Below are 16,947 nucleotides of genomic sequence, written 5' to 3'. Positions count from 1 at the left end.
TTGCTGGAGCCAGGATCAACGGTGGTGCTGGTCCCCGGTGCATGGCCACTCAGCGCGGTCCCTGTAGGGAGGGCAAAGCTGCCTGTATTGTCAGAGAGGGATACGCAAAGCCATGCCTCTCTCCCTCTCTCCTAACTGGCAGGGCAGGGGGGAGGATGTGATGGCAGGTGGGACCATCTGGGCTTTCTCTGCTCCTTCTCTCCACCACCAGAGCCGGTTTACCAGCACCCCACCACCCACGGGGGACCCCTGAGAGATGGTGTCCTCCTGAAAGCAGACAGCGCTGTGGCAGCTCGGGTACTGATCCACCAACCCCCACCAATCACTGGCTGGGGGCTGCTCCAGGAGGGTTACCTGCCCAGCATCCCACCCTGCCCTGGGCTGGGACAAGCACACTTCGAGCCACAGAATGCCCTCTGGCTGGGAGCCTCGGCGGCTTTGCTGTAGCGAACTCTTAGCACATAAGGCAATGGGGAGGTGGAGGGGAGTGGCCAGGGCCCTAACAGCATCAGCTATGGAGCTGAACGACCCAGGGGCTACAGTGAATACAATGTCCCCTGCCCCTGCTCCAAGGTCTTAATATTATGAATTATTTTTGTTAGAACCATTTCTGAGATGTGACATACCTCTCTGCCCTATAGAGAAACTTCAGGACCTAACCAATGCCTTTCTCTTGCTCAGTTACTGAGTCCACGCGAAGGAAGTAGGGCCAAGAGATGGATCCTGTGATCTCAGCCCCGTGGAGCCCTCCTCAAACAATCTCAAACCAGGCAGCCCTCAGGCTGACCAAAGCTCCCCACGCCCTCCCCAAATTATCTGCCGCTTACGCTCAAGAGACAAAGTGCCTGGGGGAGGACAGAGCCTCAGCAGTTCAGCCGCAAGGGAAGGAGACAGGGACCCCGCCCCCCCAGAGAGGTGCCCAACCCTCAACGATGCCCAAGGAATGTTCTGTGGCCCCTACACTCAGTAGCCTCAGACACTGTATCTGTCTACAGTTCCTAAGCGTTCAGTCTCCTCCTGTCACTTGCTTTTCCGCATCTGATTTTCCTGGATCCTCCAGCCCAATATTTCTGTTCTCCTGCCCATTGTGAACGTGAACGGCAATGACTTGGGGAAAAAGGCAATCTCGATGACTTAGCACACTTTGCTTTCCACATCATTCTCAAGTCAATAAGCCGTACACCCGGGGGCTGCACACACTTGCTTCACGAATCAGTAAGGCCTACAGGGATTGTGCTCGTGTGGGTGGGGCTAGGGGAGCCCGCTGTTCTGGGTCTGTCTGCCTATTTCCAGTAGCATCCAGCTGCACCCCTCCTGCTCTCTCGGGCCACAGCTTAAAGAGTAGAACTCATGACCCAGGCCAAGCCATTCAGCTTCTTCCATTTTCCTGTCCTAGGAGCTCCTTAGTGGTAGTGAGGGGGGAGGTGGAGGGGGAGGTGGGAGAGGGCAGGGATTGATATAGGCTGGTCCCATCATAATTGTCTCCATAGTTTTTCTGGGCATTCTGGGGCAAGGTCACTTACTCTCCTCTGCTATGGAGTTCCTCAAAGGAAGTGAGGCCAGGAGATGATGCCCTGAATGGAGCTACAGTGAAGCCAGATGTATCCCCTGGACTTTCAGCTTAAAATAAACTTAAATTCTCTTCAGGCTTTAAACACTTGGAACTGGTTTTTCCATCACTCACATCTTCAGAAAGAGTCTCAACCAACAGGCCTTGTAACAGACGTTTTCCTTGCTTTTTAGAGGATTTTCCATCATCTTCTGAGATGACAGATGCTGCTCGATGATCAGCTTTACTGGTGGTAGTTGGGACCATCTGTGCAGCAGCCACGTGTGGTGGGGCCCCGCCCGCTCCCTTCCCAGCTTCCCTCGACCTTTGCTCTCAGCCTCTGCTCAAGCCAGAAACCTGGGGGTCATCCCTGGTTCCTCTTTGTCCCTTGCTCTTTGAATCCAATCAATCATCACGTCTGATTAATTCCATGTCCAGACAGCTCTCAAATCCACCCACTACTTTCCCTTTCCTCTGACATCACCCTAATCTGAGCGTCTGTCACCTTTTATGGGGACTCCTAAAATAGTCCCTAACAAGTTTCTCCCTCTACACCTGCCCCATCTAACCCTTTCTCCCCCAACACCCAAGTGCAATTGCAAAATGTAAATCAAATCATTATGTCTGCCCCTCCCCTACTTAAATCCTTTGTGTGTGTGTTAAATCACCTACACTGCTCTGGTTGCACCAGCCTCCTTGTGGTCTCTGGAATGTACCAAGCTCTTTTCTGCCTCTAGCCTGTATGAGTTTCCTATTGCTGCTGAAACAAATTACTACAAACCCAGTAGCGTAAAACAACACAAATTTATCTTCTGGTTCTGTAGGTCAGAAGTCTCAGACAGGTCTCACGGGGCTAAAGTCCACGTGTCGGCAGGACTGCGTTCCTTTCTGGGGCTCTGGGGGAGAATCTGTTTCCCTCACTCTTAATCTTATAGAAGCTTCTTGCATTCCTTGGCTCGTGGCCCCCTCCTCTTTCTTCAAACATTGCAACTCTCTGATCCTTTTTCTAATGTCATATCCTTCTCTGGCTGCAGCAGGGAAATGTCTCTGCTTTTAAGGACTCAGGTGATTAGATTGGGCCCACCCAGATCATCCAGGATATCCTCCCATCTCAAGGTCCATTACCTTCATCTGCAAAGTCCCTTTTGCAACATCAGGTACGATATTCACAGGTACTGATTTTGTACTGATTTCGCTGTATGCCCACAGCAATGTCAGTCACAGGGTGGATGTTCTACAAATATTTGATTAATGAATGAATGAAATTGGCCTTGAGCTTTTTTTTTTTTTTTTTTTTTAGCACTTTTTCTTTTTTATAGCTACTTTATTTATTTATTTTATTTTATTTTTGGCTGTGTTGGGTCTTCGGTTCATGCGAGGGCTTTCTCTAGTTGAGGCAAGTGGGGGCCACTCTTCATCGCGGTGCGGGGACCGCTCTTCATCGCGGTGCGCGGGCCTTTCACTATCGCGGCCCCTCCCGTCGCGGGGCACAGGCTCCAGACGCGCAGGCTCAGTAGTTGTGGCTCACGGGCCCAGCTGCTCCGCGGCATGTGGGATCTTCCCAGACCAGGGCTCGAACCCGTGTCCCCTGCATTAGCAGGCAGATTCTCAACCACTGCGCCACCAGGGAAGCCCTGGCCTTGAGCTTTAAGCTTAGCCCTGCCTCCTTCTTCAGGACAAATCCTGGCCTGACGCAGAATGGATTTAGGGAGCTCTGACCTGGATTTCTGGGATTCAGTACCCAGCCTCCCTTGCTGTGACTCCACCCCTGCCCTGTCCCCAGTCAGGATGCCAGGTGTCCCCTCTGATCCTATGAGCCAAGCCCCTGCCGGAACCACTGCTTTATCCGCCCTTGTCCACATGATTCCTGGATGAGGGTCTACTCTTGACCTCTGCTGGCGAGGGGTGCATTTCCTTCCTAGCACTTCTCAGAATTACTAATTTTACATGTCATCATCTATCTCCTTCAGTAAGCAGTGTGTACCAGGAGGACAGTGTTTGCTTCTCTTTTGTTCCCTGTTGGATCCGCAAGACCCCACCTAGTGCCTGGTTCCCTCCCTCCCCAGACACTCCGTGGCTGCTGGTGACTGAACGGAGACCCTGACGCTTCCGTCCTGTGTAGATCACCCAGGACTGCCCATGGATCGCTTCCCTTCTCCACATTGGAGCTGCCCAACACTGACTGCTCTGTGCACTGACCCCAGGTCCTCCAGAGGCCACATCTGGACCTCCTCTTCCCATTTCCAGTCCAGTTCCCTTGCCTCTATTCCAGGCTGTGGGAACTTTATCTCTAATGCATATTCTGGGCTGAATACCAACCTCAGGAATAGGCACGAGTCCAGAGAGAATAATATAGGCTTTACTCAAGCAATATTTATTGAGCACCTGATCTGTGCCAGGTCTTCTGTTGAGAGCTGCACAAAACTGAGCAACCACAGAAACTACCCTTGAGAATCCCCCCAAATGGCAAAGAAACAAATAACTACCCTAGAATGATAAATGCTCCAATTCTGTTGCCACAGCTATGGGGGCCGGGGGAGAAAAGCCAAGAGTCTCCAGCTGTCTCTCCACCAGACCATCCTTCTAAGGGGAGCACTCAGGGTTAGGCTGCCCCACCCTGGCTTAGGGAGAGGGGAGGCCGTGAGAGCCCATGGAAAGGTTAAGGGTGAAAGCAAGGAGTGTGAACAAAATTTTACTTCTCACTTAAATGTAATTCATGTCTCATTCCAGCAAGACAGAGGCTCAGGCTCAGATGCTGCAAAGATTTTAGAAATTGCAAGGTCTGTTCTGCAAACAGGTACTCATCTCTCAGGTGAGGCTCTGCATGTCTGACTTCACGGAAGGTCTATAGGAGGAATGAAGGCAACATAAACAGGGTGACTGGAGCAGGGCCAGAGTTGCCAAACTAGGAAAGAGGATACAGTTCCCCTGCGCCCTACTTCTCAGAGACTCTTCCTCAGATGCCAAAGCGCTCAGTGGGGAAAATTGCAAAACAGTAGTAAAAAGATTTTCAAGTTGGAAAACGCAGCCCTGAAGTTAACTGAGGCACCAGCCAGCTCGTGGCATTCCGTCATTTGTCAGCTGAGATGGGGGAGATCCCGGAGCAGCCAGAGAACCAGCAGGCAGGTGACACAGGGATGAGATGTGTGTCATCCGTCCCCTTGGTCTTGCTTGCCCATGGACCCCCATCAGAGGGTTGATGGGAAGACATTTGCAGGCCTGGTACGTTTCTCCAACTTGCAAGCTGATGTTAGTCCTTTACTCTGGGCCTCCGTTGTGGCTGACACAGAGTTTTACTAATGCAAAGTGACCTGCCAAACCATTTTGGCCGTGTTTTGCTGGAAGCCAGAGAGAAGACAAAGAACGCTATAAAAAATAACAAGCAAAGCAGAATGCCCTGCCTGTCTCCCTGAGGTGACACCAGCTATTTTCCCATGAAAATAAAGGGAGCAAGGAATAATTAAGAGAAGGGGGAGGGGAGACGCAGAGAAACCCATCTGTAAAAACAGGAGGATTTTCAATGACTTTCCAGTAGCAAAAGAACAATTATTATATTCTTCTGAGGGGATTCAGAATTCCTGAAAATGGAGAGACCTCGAAAGTGAATCAATGCTGTTGTTGTTTTTGTTGTTTAACCAGCCTTCCCAAATGTTATGTGAGCCTCAGAATAACTTTTAAGAACTGCCACTCTGTTCTCCGATGTGAAGGGGTCTCCGTGGGGCTTCTACCCTAATCTGGGTAAGTAAAGAGTGGATTAAGCCGGTAATTTTCAGTAGCTAAAAAAGAACTACAAAGGCACAAGTGCTACCAATTATATCTCAACACAAACCCGTGCCTCCTTAAGCCTGGATGCAGACAAGGCAAACAATTTCATAGTCAACCAGGGTGTTCTCGGGGAGACCTGGGAACATGCTGTGCGCATTAAAGGGGAGATATCTCGCATGTGCAATTACTCAACACATCTTTAAAACTGTAAACACTTGTTCACATGTGGAGAAGTTTAGAGCTGCGAGGGCTTGGAAAACCCACCTGGCAGGCGGGTTCCCTCCATCTCTCCCCAGTTGCGGAACCGTTCTCGGGGCCCACTGTTCTTCCCAGAGCCAAACCCAAGTCAGCGGAGAAATCACCAAGGACTGGGGGTCAGGAGTTCGTGCGCACGCTATTTTTAGCCAGAGCACTCCCTCTTCCCCTGTCTGGATTGCCCCGCTCCCCTAAACCTTGCCTCCATCTCTCCCCCCACAAACCCCTCACCTCGCTGCCTCGGGGAGCTGGGAGCTGGCAGAGATGCCATCTGGCCTTGGCTAGCTGCTCTCTTCACCTTTGAGTGGCACCGAGGATACTGAGGTTTCCAAAGAAACGCAGCGGAAGATGACCGGCCAGCTCTGGTTTTTGGAAACAGTAGACTGTGTGGCCTCAAAGATGACCCACCATGCGTGGAAAAATAATCTCTCCCACGTGCTCAACAAAGGAATGTATAGAACCCAAGGACCCCAGCCTATAACGACGGGAATCAAATGGAAATAAAGCAAGGTTTGTTCTATCCTGTCAGCCTCTGGCCTGGCTCACTTGAGAAACACACTCCTATATACATAACAGATGAGTCACACGTCAAATGTGGAAAAGATCCATTAGATCATCCTGCTCAGCTGGCTGTCCAAGGGACAGGGCACGGCTGCTCCTCCTTTCCCGGGGCTGATGTTACATGTCTCCAGCAAGAAGCTGACTGTTTTGCTTTTCTGATTTAATTTGCCATTGTGAGCCCACTGGGGAGGGAGCAAAGCTCATTCCCGGGCCTCTCAGATCCCCACACATTCTAGCGCTGGTCTAGGAGACCAAATGCTCTAAATTCAGAGGGAAATACATTCCCCACTGTGGAAAGATGGCAATAAATCCATGAGAAATTAAAATTTCACTTGAAATGGAAATTTTACCATCATCAAAATCCACCAGATTTTGGACTGGGGGGCTGGGAAGGAGGTTTCCAAAATGAAATGATGTCTACAAGTTGTTTGTTTTAAAGGACGTAATCTATAGTAAAAATGAAATAATCATCCCACCTGAATAAGAGTTATTTCTCTTCCAGCCGACCTTTTCCAGGCTCTATAATTTTACTGTTAATGGGCAGAGGGAACGTAATCAGCTAGGTAATGGGCACCCCTAGTACTGAAGTCATTTAATTAGCACCAGTAAATGAGAGTTACCCAGGTGCTGGAACACAATTAGCTGTGCCCAAAACATCTCCCACGTCGGTCGGCCAGTAATTAGAACCGAGGATGGGGAGCTAAGCACCCTGGGAGAAGAATCCGCCCCAGCCAGGGACAGGACCCGGCCAGAGGTCTAGCTCTGCAGCAGGCCGAGCAATGCTAGCACCCCAAATCCCAGGAAGGCATCACGCTTGAAGGAGAGGCAAAGAAATGAGTGAAAGAATCACATAATAAATGATAACAATATAGTGTTCTCCAAGTACTAATAGATGTTATCTGGGGGACTTCCCTGGCAATCCAGTGGTTAAGACTCCACGCTCTCACTGCAGGGCGCACGGGTTCAATCCCTGGTCGGGGAACTAAGATCCCGCATGCTGCCTGGCACAGCCAAAAAATAAAAATTGATCTGGGCTCTGAAGCCATATCGTCAGGTTTGAATCCTAGCTAGATGCTTCGAGTAAGTGACTAAGATCTTTTTGTCTCAGTTTACTCATCTGCAAAATGGGTATAGTAAAATCTACCTGAGGTTTAAATGAGTTAATACGTGTAAAGTGCTTAGAAGAGCGACTGGGAGGGACATGGTAAGCCTTTCATAAATGTTGTTATTCTTACAACAACAACTATAATATTTGTTATTATTCTTGTTATCATTATATATTAATCTCACTTTATTTTGACACAGCCAGTGCATCATGGTTGCCCATGGTCATCCAGCCACAGTGGTGGAATAAGCAGAGTAGTAGTAGTAATTGCAGTAATAATAATAATAAGAGGTTCTACTTAATGCCTACCATGTGTTAGATTTTCACCTAGCTGCTCTATCAGAGGTGCGGCCCACAGGTCAATTCCAGCCTGCCACCTGTTTTTGTAAATGAGGTTTTACTGGAACTCAACCATGCCCACTTGTTTACATATTGTCTGTGGCTGCTTTGGGCCATGACAATAGACTTGAGTAGTCCCTAGAGACCATACAGACCTCAAAGCCTAGAATATTCCCATCTGGCCCTTTAGTTAGCCTAAATTCATTCTCATGATAACCTGTGAGGTAGGTTTTCTTTGTTTCCTATTTTCAGATAAGGAGACCAGGCTTCAAAGAAGGTCAAGGATATGCCTAAAATCTTTCCTCCAGGGGCTAGACCTCATTTGACTCCAATATGTCGCCTCTTCCGGCCACACTCTCCCGGATCCAGGAGCCCAGAGTGTGTTCTCAGCTCTGGGTCCATCACCGTCCACCGAGGTGGGAGAGAGGTGAGCTGGACACAGCCAGGTGGGCGGCTGCTGGTCCGGTGCTCTCCTTCCCCTGGAGAGAACGATCATCAGCAGAGTGAAGTCCTTCAGGGCAGGCGCAGTCTCAGTCAAACACTCGCCCCCTCCAGTAGTTTGACGCCAGTTTAATAAACACGCCAGTGGTTTATTCACGGTCCCTGCCGAGGCTCCACTGCGTGAGGCACGAGGGTGGCAGAAGCAGGTGCTCGGCTGGGGACGGTTTCAGGGCTGTGACAAGGAATCGGCATTGAGTTACTCCTTGGAGACCGGTTGGTAATATTCGTTTACCAAATGGTGTGGTAATTACCCAGAGATCTGTCAAATTTCAAATGTGTTCAGAAAGTGGAGGTTATTGCTACCACATGTGGTGGATGTTAAGAAGCATTTTCCTTGTTGGAAAAGTGCCCCAAATTTCAAAGTCCTTGAAGACAAAACGTTCATCTCAACTCCCCTTAGGTGGTTGCCCATTGCAGAGACACAGGTGTCGGGTGAGTGGGAGGGCTCACAGCGCTGGGCTTGGAAGGGAGAACGTGGCCTGGGTTGGCTGTGTAGGCTTGGGCAAGCCACTGCCCCTCTCTTCAACGGTAAAATGATCCTTATGAATCTGAAGTTCCCACGTTCTAAAATCAAATTCCATTTGCTGCAAGGGAGGCTGTCCTAAACAGCATGACAATTTAGTGACCATGTGGCCTTTGAAATGATATCATTCAAATTCATATCCTTGTTCTGCTGTGTGATCTTGGGCAAGTTAGTTAGCTACTCTGTGCCTCTTTCTCCTCACTTGTAAAATGGTGAGCATGGAGGTACCCACCTCTGCTATTTTAATCCTGCTTTGAGTAAAGAGACAACCCCAGTGTCTGGTCCATGATGAATACCACACACATCATACATGTACACACATTATTTATTATTTTTGTCATTACAAGCAACTTTTTCCCACTTGGGATAAGCTCTGAGAGATCATTTTATAAGGAAGTCAATTGCAAGCCTGTCTAGTCAGGATCGAGGTCACTAAAAGACCTGGTTCTGGTGCAGAATCTTTCTGCACTTTCTGATCTCAACCTACAACTCTTGAGTTGTGAAGCTGGGCTGAAAATTCTGGGGCCCCTGGGGAAAAGGGGTGGGAGGTTTGTATGTTTTTGTTTTTCCCTCCTCTCCTCTGACTTCGTTTTTGCCAGCTCTGAGACCAGCCAGTTGGTCTCTCTGGGCTTCTTGCCAGGTCCAGTTTGAGGAGCTGACCTCAGAGTCCTCAAAGAGGGTAGAAGTTAAAAACACTCAGTGTAGACACCAAATTTTGGTTCCGATGTGTTTTTCTCACTGCCTAGGACATTCCCCTCCCCTGTCCTCCTAGGTTTACTCCTTCCATAGAGGCTGATTGAGCACCTACTATGGTCCGTTCTAGTGAACAGAGGAAGGTCCCTTCACCGGAGCCCATGCTCTTTTGGAGGGTGTGAAGGAGATATACTAAAAATACAGATAAAGAGGTACTATAATACATGTCAATAAGTGATGTAAAGAATAATTAAACACAGAACAGAGGTAATGATGAGGCTTCCTCTTCATTTCAGGTACAGTAAGTCCCCAACATACGAACGTGTTCCATTGAAGAGCACATTCGTAAGTCCAATTTGGTTGTAAGTCCAACAAAGTTAGCCTAGGTACCCAACTAACACAATCGGCTATATAGTACTGTACTGTTAATACAGTATATAATAATACTTTTATAATACTTTTTTATAATGCTTTTCACCCAAATCATACATAAAAAACAAATAAACACAAAAAATAAAGAAAAAAAAATTTTTTTTTTAAGAAATTCACGTTCTTTTATTTATTTATTTATTTATTTATGGCTGTGTTGGGTCCTCATTTCTGTGCGAGGGCTTTCTCTAGTTGCGGCAAGTGGGGACCACTCTTCATCGCGGTGCGCGGGCCTCTCACCATCGTGGACTCTCTTGTTGCGGAGCACAGGCTCCAGACGCGCAGGCTCAGTAGTTGTGGCTCACGGGCCCAGTTGCTCCGTGGCATGTGGGATCTTCCCAGACCAGGGCTCGAACCCATGTCCCCTGCATTGGCAGGCAGATTCTCAACCACTGCGCCACCAGGGAAGCCCAAGAAAAATTTTTAATCTTACAGTACAGTACTTTGAAAAGTACAGTAGTACAGTACAACAGCTGGCGTACAGAGGCTGGCATCGAGTGAACAGGCAAGAAGAGTTACCGACTGGAGGAGGGAGGGAAGATGGGAGATGGTAGAGCTGAAAGATCGTCAGCAGTAGGAGACAGAGGGCAAGCTGCAATGTCACTCACGCCTGATGCTGATGGAACACAGTTCACAGCTTTGAAAGTTCGTAACTTGAAGGTTCGTATGTAGGGGACTTGCAGTACTTGAAGAGGGCCTCTTTGATCAGCTGAGGCCAGAAAGAAGTGAGGGCATGAGTCCAGTAAATATTTGGGGGAAGAGAATTCTAGGCAAAGACATGAGTGGGTGAGGCCTTTCAAGCCACGGTGAGGACGTGCGCTTTGAGGGTGAGGAGGAGCCTCTGGAGGCTCCTGGGCAAAGGTTTGAAATCCAACTCAAGTTCAAAACCCAGGTCTGTCACTTACTAGCTACTTGACCTTGGGTACTTAATATTTTTGTACCTCAATTTCCTAATCTGTTAAATGGGGCTGACAACGCAGTCAGTTTCGTGATAACGCTTGTTTTGAAAATCCAAGTTTATTCTAATGCAACTTATGATATGCCAGGGAACAATTTGAGCATATTTGAGCAATTTCATGCTTGGCTATTCATGATCTCAACTGCAAAACACACAAAGTGAACAGAAAACTGCACCCAGGTGAATGAAGTCCAGTATGGACACACAAATGCACACACACACGCCTCAAGCATCTCCCAGCTGCCTCAGTTCACTGCCTGTGTTGGGGGCCACACCCTCCCCAGGTGATGTCACAATTATTCCTTTCAGAAAACCCTCCTTTTACCACGTCACAGTGACTCACAAGCTGACCCTGTCTGACTCTTCCGACACCCACGTCTACAGCACACTTTGCCTTTTCCAAGGTGAAGGGCCATATCCAGTGCGGTATTTATGTATTTTGCAGAGCACACGGATTTTTCGGAATGCATATGCCACATTATAGCAGAACTGACTGTAGTACTCACCTCCTAGAATTATTGTGACTATTCAAAGTAGTTAGTACTTACAAAGCAATTGCATGTCTAGCTAGCACATACTTATTGCTATAAGGGCTTATCAGGCTTATGGTTGTGGCAGTTATTGTTATTGTTATCAGTGGCATGCCCTGTCAAAGGGCCACTCCAGCAGCTGGGTTGAGAACAGGCAGTAAGTGGGCAAGAGTGGAAACCCAGAGACCGCTTAGGAGAATGTTGCAAAAATCCAGATGAGCCAGGATAGCAGCTTGGATGAGACTGTAACACGAAGGTGGGGAGATGTGGTTGGATTCTACTGTGAAGGTTTATCCAACCAAATTTACTGATGGACTGGGTGTGGGTGTGGGTGTGGGATGGGAGAGAAAGGATGACTCCAAGGATTTTGGCTTGAGCCACGGAAGGATGGCAGCGCTCTCCCCTTCGATGGGGAAGATTGTGGAAAGAGCAGGGTTTGGGGTAATCAAGTACACTATTCTGGACCTGTTCACCATGAAGCCTCTTAGCTGTTCACGGGGAGGTGCCATGGGGACAGTCATTTCCTCCACTCCTTTCTCCACTGTCCCTGAATGAAGAGCACTGACCTGCCTTGGGCTCCCCATCACCCTGGGTTTCCTTCCTCCCAGCAGTTCTCAGCTTTTTGGTACAGCATTCTTTGCTAGACTATAAGCATCATGAAGACGGAACCATGTCTTATTCGCCACTTGATTCCCAGAGCACATAGTAAGTGCTCAATAAATATGTCCTGAGGGGCTTCCCTGGTGGCGCAGTGGTTGAGAATCTGCCTGCCAATGCAGGAGACACGGGTTCAAGCCCTGGTCTGGGAAGATCCCACATGCTGCGGAGCAAATGGGCCCGTGAGCCACAATTACTGAGCCTGCGCGTCTGGAGCCTGTGCTCCGCAACAAGAGAGGCCACGATAGTGAGAGGTCCACGCACCGCGATGAAGAGTGGCCCCCGCTCGCCGCAGCTAGAGAAAGCCCTCGCACAGAAACGAAGACCCAACGCAGCCATAAATAAATAAATTAATTTAAAAAAATGTCCTGAAATAAATGAATGGGTAAGTAACGTGGAGGCACCACTTCTCTTTACAGAGCAGCTTCGCCATCACCCCCAGGAATGGCTGCGTTCTGCCAATGGGCTGGACCACCAACCCATCAAGGAGCAGGACCAGGATGCTGCAGGAATCTGGCCAGATCCAGGGCTCCTCAGCGGGGATGTTACTGGCGTTTTGAATAAAATCCCTCTTCTTACAGGACACCTGGCATCCTAGAGCCCAGAGAAGTCATGCCTGACTCACTCCCTGGGCCCTGTGAGAACAAAACACCCCGGTGGAGAACCACAGTTCCAGTATCTTATTACAGTGGCCCCCACCATTTCCATTGAAAGTGTCCTGCAGTCTGAAAAAGACAGAAACACCACTAACAAAGCACAGATTTTTACTAATAAAAACACAAATGTTACAGAGTAAATCCCCTGGTTTTTACTAATACAAGTATTTAGAAAGGTAGGGTAAACTTTTAGTGATAACATGACCAACTATCCAGATTTGCCTGGCACTTTCCGCATGTTAGTCCGGAACTAACTTCCCCAGAAATCCCTCAGTCCCGGGCAAACCCAGATGGTTGGTCATGGTGGAACCACCCTGAACCTCACAGGGTCTGTGCATTTTTCCAAAAGCTGACCTCCAGTCCCGGTGTGCAGAGACCCTTCCCGTTACAGATTAGAGGATCAACCTCAGAGAGGCATGTGACTCTGCCCTTGGCACCCAGCGAGGTTTTTCTATGAGAGTGAATTCCCACTGGCAACACCAACATCCAAAGTGAAATACAAATTCAGTATAGTCCGCCATATCCTTCCATCTTCTTAAGGAATCAATCCACTCTCCGTTTAGCTCTGGCTAGCTCCTGGCTGTTTCTAGGAGTCACTAGAGCGTGGCAGACGGCAGGGACCGCACAATGAGATGACAACCAGGCTCCTGAGGTCTGCACCCCATGCCTTACTGGATCAACAGTGAAGCTATACCCGGGGATGACTAGATGAATCTGGGAAAATGTGACATCGGCAAATCATGTTTCAGGGGCTTTAGTTTCTTGCTAACTATGAAGTAAATTCAGCTGCTTGTTAAATTACACATTGAGATATTTAAGAAAGCGGGGGGAAATTAGTAATGACAGCTATTTCATTTAAATTTTTTAAAGTAGGGATAAATGAATATAAGGCCTGTTCCCAGGCTCCAGGCATATCTGCCTATCAAGTTACCTTTAACTTGGCTATTAAAATGCAGAGGGGAGCGCCTGGATGCAGTCACATGAAAAGCACCTTGGAGGCTATCTCACAGTTGGCCGCACTCGCAGAACAAGAAGGGCCTTTCATGCAGGGATGCGGGCGCCCGGGGAGCTCGGCGAGGCTCAGGCGTCTCAGCGTTCCAAAGTGGGACTTCATATCACAGCCACTCAGGTGGAAAGGGGGCAGCTGGCCTGTCCCTCCTCTGCTCCCGCCTAAGGTCACAGATGAATAGAGCCCGATTGAGGAGTAGAGCTGGCCTCACAGGCGGCTCAGTGATGTGCAGAGGAGGGTGTCCTGTTCGGAGATAAGGTTGGAGTCAGGGAGGCTGTGGGCTTCCCGGGGCGGTCACTTGACAGCGACAGAGACAACACCGCATTGTGGAGAAGGGCCAGCTCGCTTTTGGGCAGAACGAAGCGGGGAGGACAGCACAGCTCACGTGGGCGCTGATGGGAATGATGCCTCAAGCTCCTCCCAGGAGGCTTAGCCCCCAAGAGCTAAGAGCACTTGTCCCGGGCCCCCCAGTCATCTTCCGTTCTACACAACTCAGACGATACAAACCCCATTTGAGAGCTATGCCAAGCACAGTGGTTAAGAGCACAGGCTGTGGAGGCCGACTCCAGCTCCTGCATGTGCTAGGTGCTCAATTAACCGTCGCTACTCCTCACTATTATGGACAAAACTGTGATGGTAGCAGCAGCTGGTAGCAAACACCCCTCTTAAAGGAACGAGCAAATCAGTACAGTCCTGGAGTGGAACTAAGCTGGCTCAAAGTGTCAGCACAGGTGACTGCAAAGTCTTTGCCCACAACACTGGATGTCCCTGAAGGAGGGAGCACCACACAGAGAGAGCTCCTGGCCCCAAATCCAATCAGTCACAGGGATAGCAGCTCCCTGCCAGGAATGCTGGCAAACGTGGGCTTCCCCTGTACCCAGCACGAGGAACCCCTGGGGTAAATTCAGAGCAGCATTGTCTCTGCCACAAGGGTTACATCTGCACTGGAATCCTGCCTTTGCCCACTGACTCAGAGCTCTTTAGATCTGTTTCTTCATCTAATGATGCCCAGCCACAAGACTGGCAGAATGCCACAGACATAGTAAGTGATCAATAAATGCTTGCTTATTAATAAATTCAGATTAGTTGGGAAAATTGTATTGGTTTAAATGCCTGGGTTAAATTTCCGTAATTATCAAAATATTAAGTAAACTATTCTTGAACCTACAGAATAAAATTTCATACCAACAGGACAGTTGAATAAAAGGGCACTATTGAACAGAAGCAATCCATCACCAACTGAATGTCAGTGTAATCTACCTCTTTTCTACTCTGTTTTCATACATGGCCCTTCTTCTTCTCCTCTGCCTCCAGCAAACTACTCCGCTTCTCGTTGTGAAATCAGAAAAATGGGAGGAATAATTTGTAAATTGTTTCCAATTCTAATTAACATAGTTTTCTATTAGCAGGAGACACAAATTAGGCAATATATTACGGAGGAAATAGCTTAATAACCCCACAAGGTTTAGAGTAGATAATTAAGAATTGAAGAATCACTTAGAAAAATTTCCATAAGGATTAACTGTACCAGAGAAATGCAGTAGATAAAACTTAGGAGTGAGGGTTTCTTGATTAATTACAATGAAACTTTTTTTTTTTAATCCTAAAAGATGACAGAGGGCAGTAGAAGGGGAAACCACAAAGGAAACTGAGAAGAAGCCCACAGACACAGGGGAACATCCCTGAGAGTAGTTTTACAAGAGCCAGGGAAATGTTCAAGAAGGCAATGATTCGTAACATCCAGTGACTTTTCATCCAGGATAAGGATTGAAGAGAATTTGGCATCTAGAAGCCTATGGCTGTCCTTACTCAGAGCATTCTCAGTGAAGTGATGGGAACAAAGGCAAGTTACAGCATGGGAGGGATAAAAAGTTTCAGAAGACAACACACAGAGCCTACTTTTTAGAGAATTTTGTAGAAAAGAGAATGAGAAAGTAAGAACTACACCTTGACAGAAAGGCAAGGTCAAGGGAAGTTGTTTTGTTTGTTTGTGGTGTGTGTTTCCCATTTGATTGTTTTAGGAGAGGGAGGAGAGCTTTATAGAGAGACTAAGAAGCAGGTAGAGGGGTAATAACTGACTAGATAAGGATGAGAGGGTATAACAAGGTCCTGGGGTGACCTGGGAAGATTGAGTCCAGTGACAGAAGGATTTGTCCAGGGGTGGAGAAAAGAAAGGAGGATGGGAAGAGATATGGATAAGTTTGGAGGTGATGGGGGAAGGAAGGTAATGGAATTCATAGCCGAGCTTCTCATGTTCTCTGATCTCAAGACCAGCCTGCTCAGCCATGGCATGAAGTGGGGGGGCATGAAGAGAAAGTGGCAAAGGTTGAAACAAATCCCTTGCAAATGACAAAGAGATCAGGGATGGTGTATACTTTCTTACTGTTGTATAACAAATCACCATAAACTTAGCAGCTTAAAACAATTCACACTTATTGCCTCAGTCTCTGTGGGTGAGGAGCATGAACGTGGTTCACATGGGTTCTCTGCTCAGGCTCTCACGAGGCTACAATTGAGGTGCTGCCTGGGCTGTGTTCTCATCTGGAAGCTTGACTGGGGAAGAATCTGCTTCCGAGTTCATTCAAGTTGTTGGAAAAATTCATTTCTTTGCAGCTGTATGACTGAGGACCCCAGCTTTTTGCTGGATGTCAGCTGGAGGCCACCCTCGGGCCCTAGAGGCCACCCACAGTTCTCTGCCACAGGAACTTCTTCAACAAGCCACTCATCTCCTCAAGCCTGCAAGGAGAGTCCCTCCCTCCAGTGTGGTAAGATAGATTCTTACATAATGGAACACACTCATGGTAATGACATCCTATCACCTTTGCCATATCCTACGGTTAGAAGCAAGTCACAGGTCTGTCCATGCTCAAGGGGAAGGCATAATAGAAAGGCACGAGCACCAGGAGTAGGATCACTGGGAGACACCTAAGGGTCTGTCCATCACAGATGGAGACAAAGACAGCAGATGAGTAACAAAGCCCAGCTGAATCCAGAATCACATTAGTCAGATCTGGAAACTTCTCTAGCAAGATTAGAGAGAGCTTAGCTTAGGAAGAAGAAGAGGGAAGGCAGATGATTTGATTCATGCAGGGTTGAAGACTGGTGTTTGGGGGTGGAGGAACCAAAGATGCTTCATAAAAGTCACTAATGATGCGTCGGCGCCAGGGAAGAAAGGGTGCTGCTGTACAGGTAGGGAGGGAGGGCTGTGCAGAGAGTGGGGCTCACAGAGCTCGAGAGGTAGGGTTATTGGAAGCCAAGGACAGCGGGGAGCCAATAGGAGCTTGTGAGCAGAGGGTAAGGCGTCCAAAGTTATATTTACAGAAACGAGGAAGACAAGGACCTGCATATGCCCATGGGTTTGAAGTCTAAAGACAGAATTCAGGGATGTGAAAGCCTCCAGTCTTGGAGGGATTATCC

Source organism: Balaenoptera ricei, chromosome 16, assembly GCF_028023285.1.
Source record: "Balaenoptera ricei isolate mBalRic1 chromosome 16, mBalRic1.hap2, whole genome shotgun sequence".
In the NCBI taxonomy this organism is placed as follows: Eukaryota; Metazoa; Chordata; class Mammalia; order Artiodactyla; family Balaenopteridae; genus Balaenoptera; species Balaenoptera ricei.
This window is presented reverse-complemented; position numbering follows the sequence as displayed.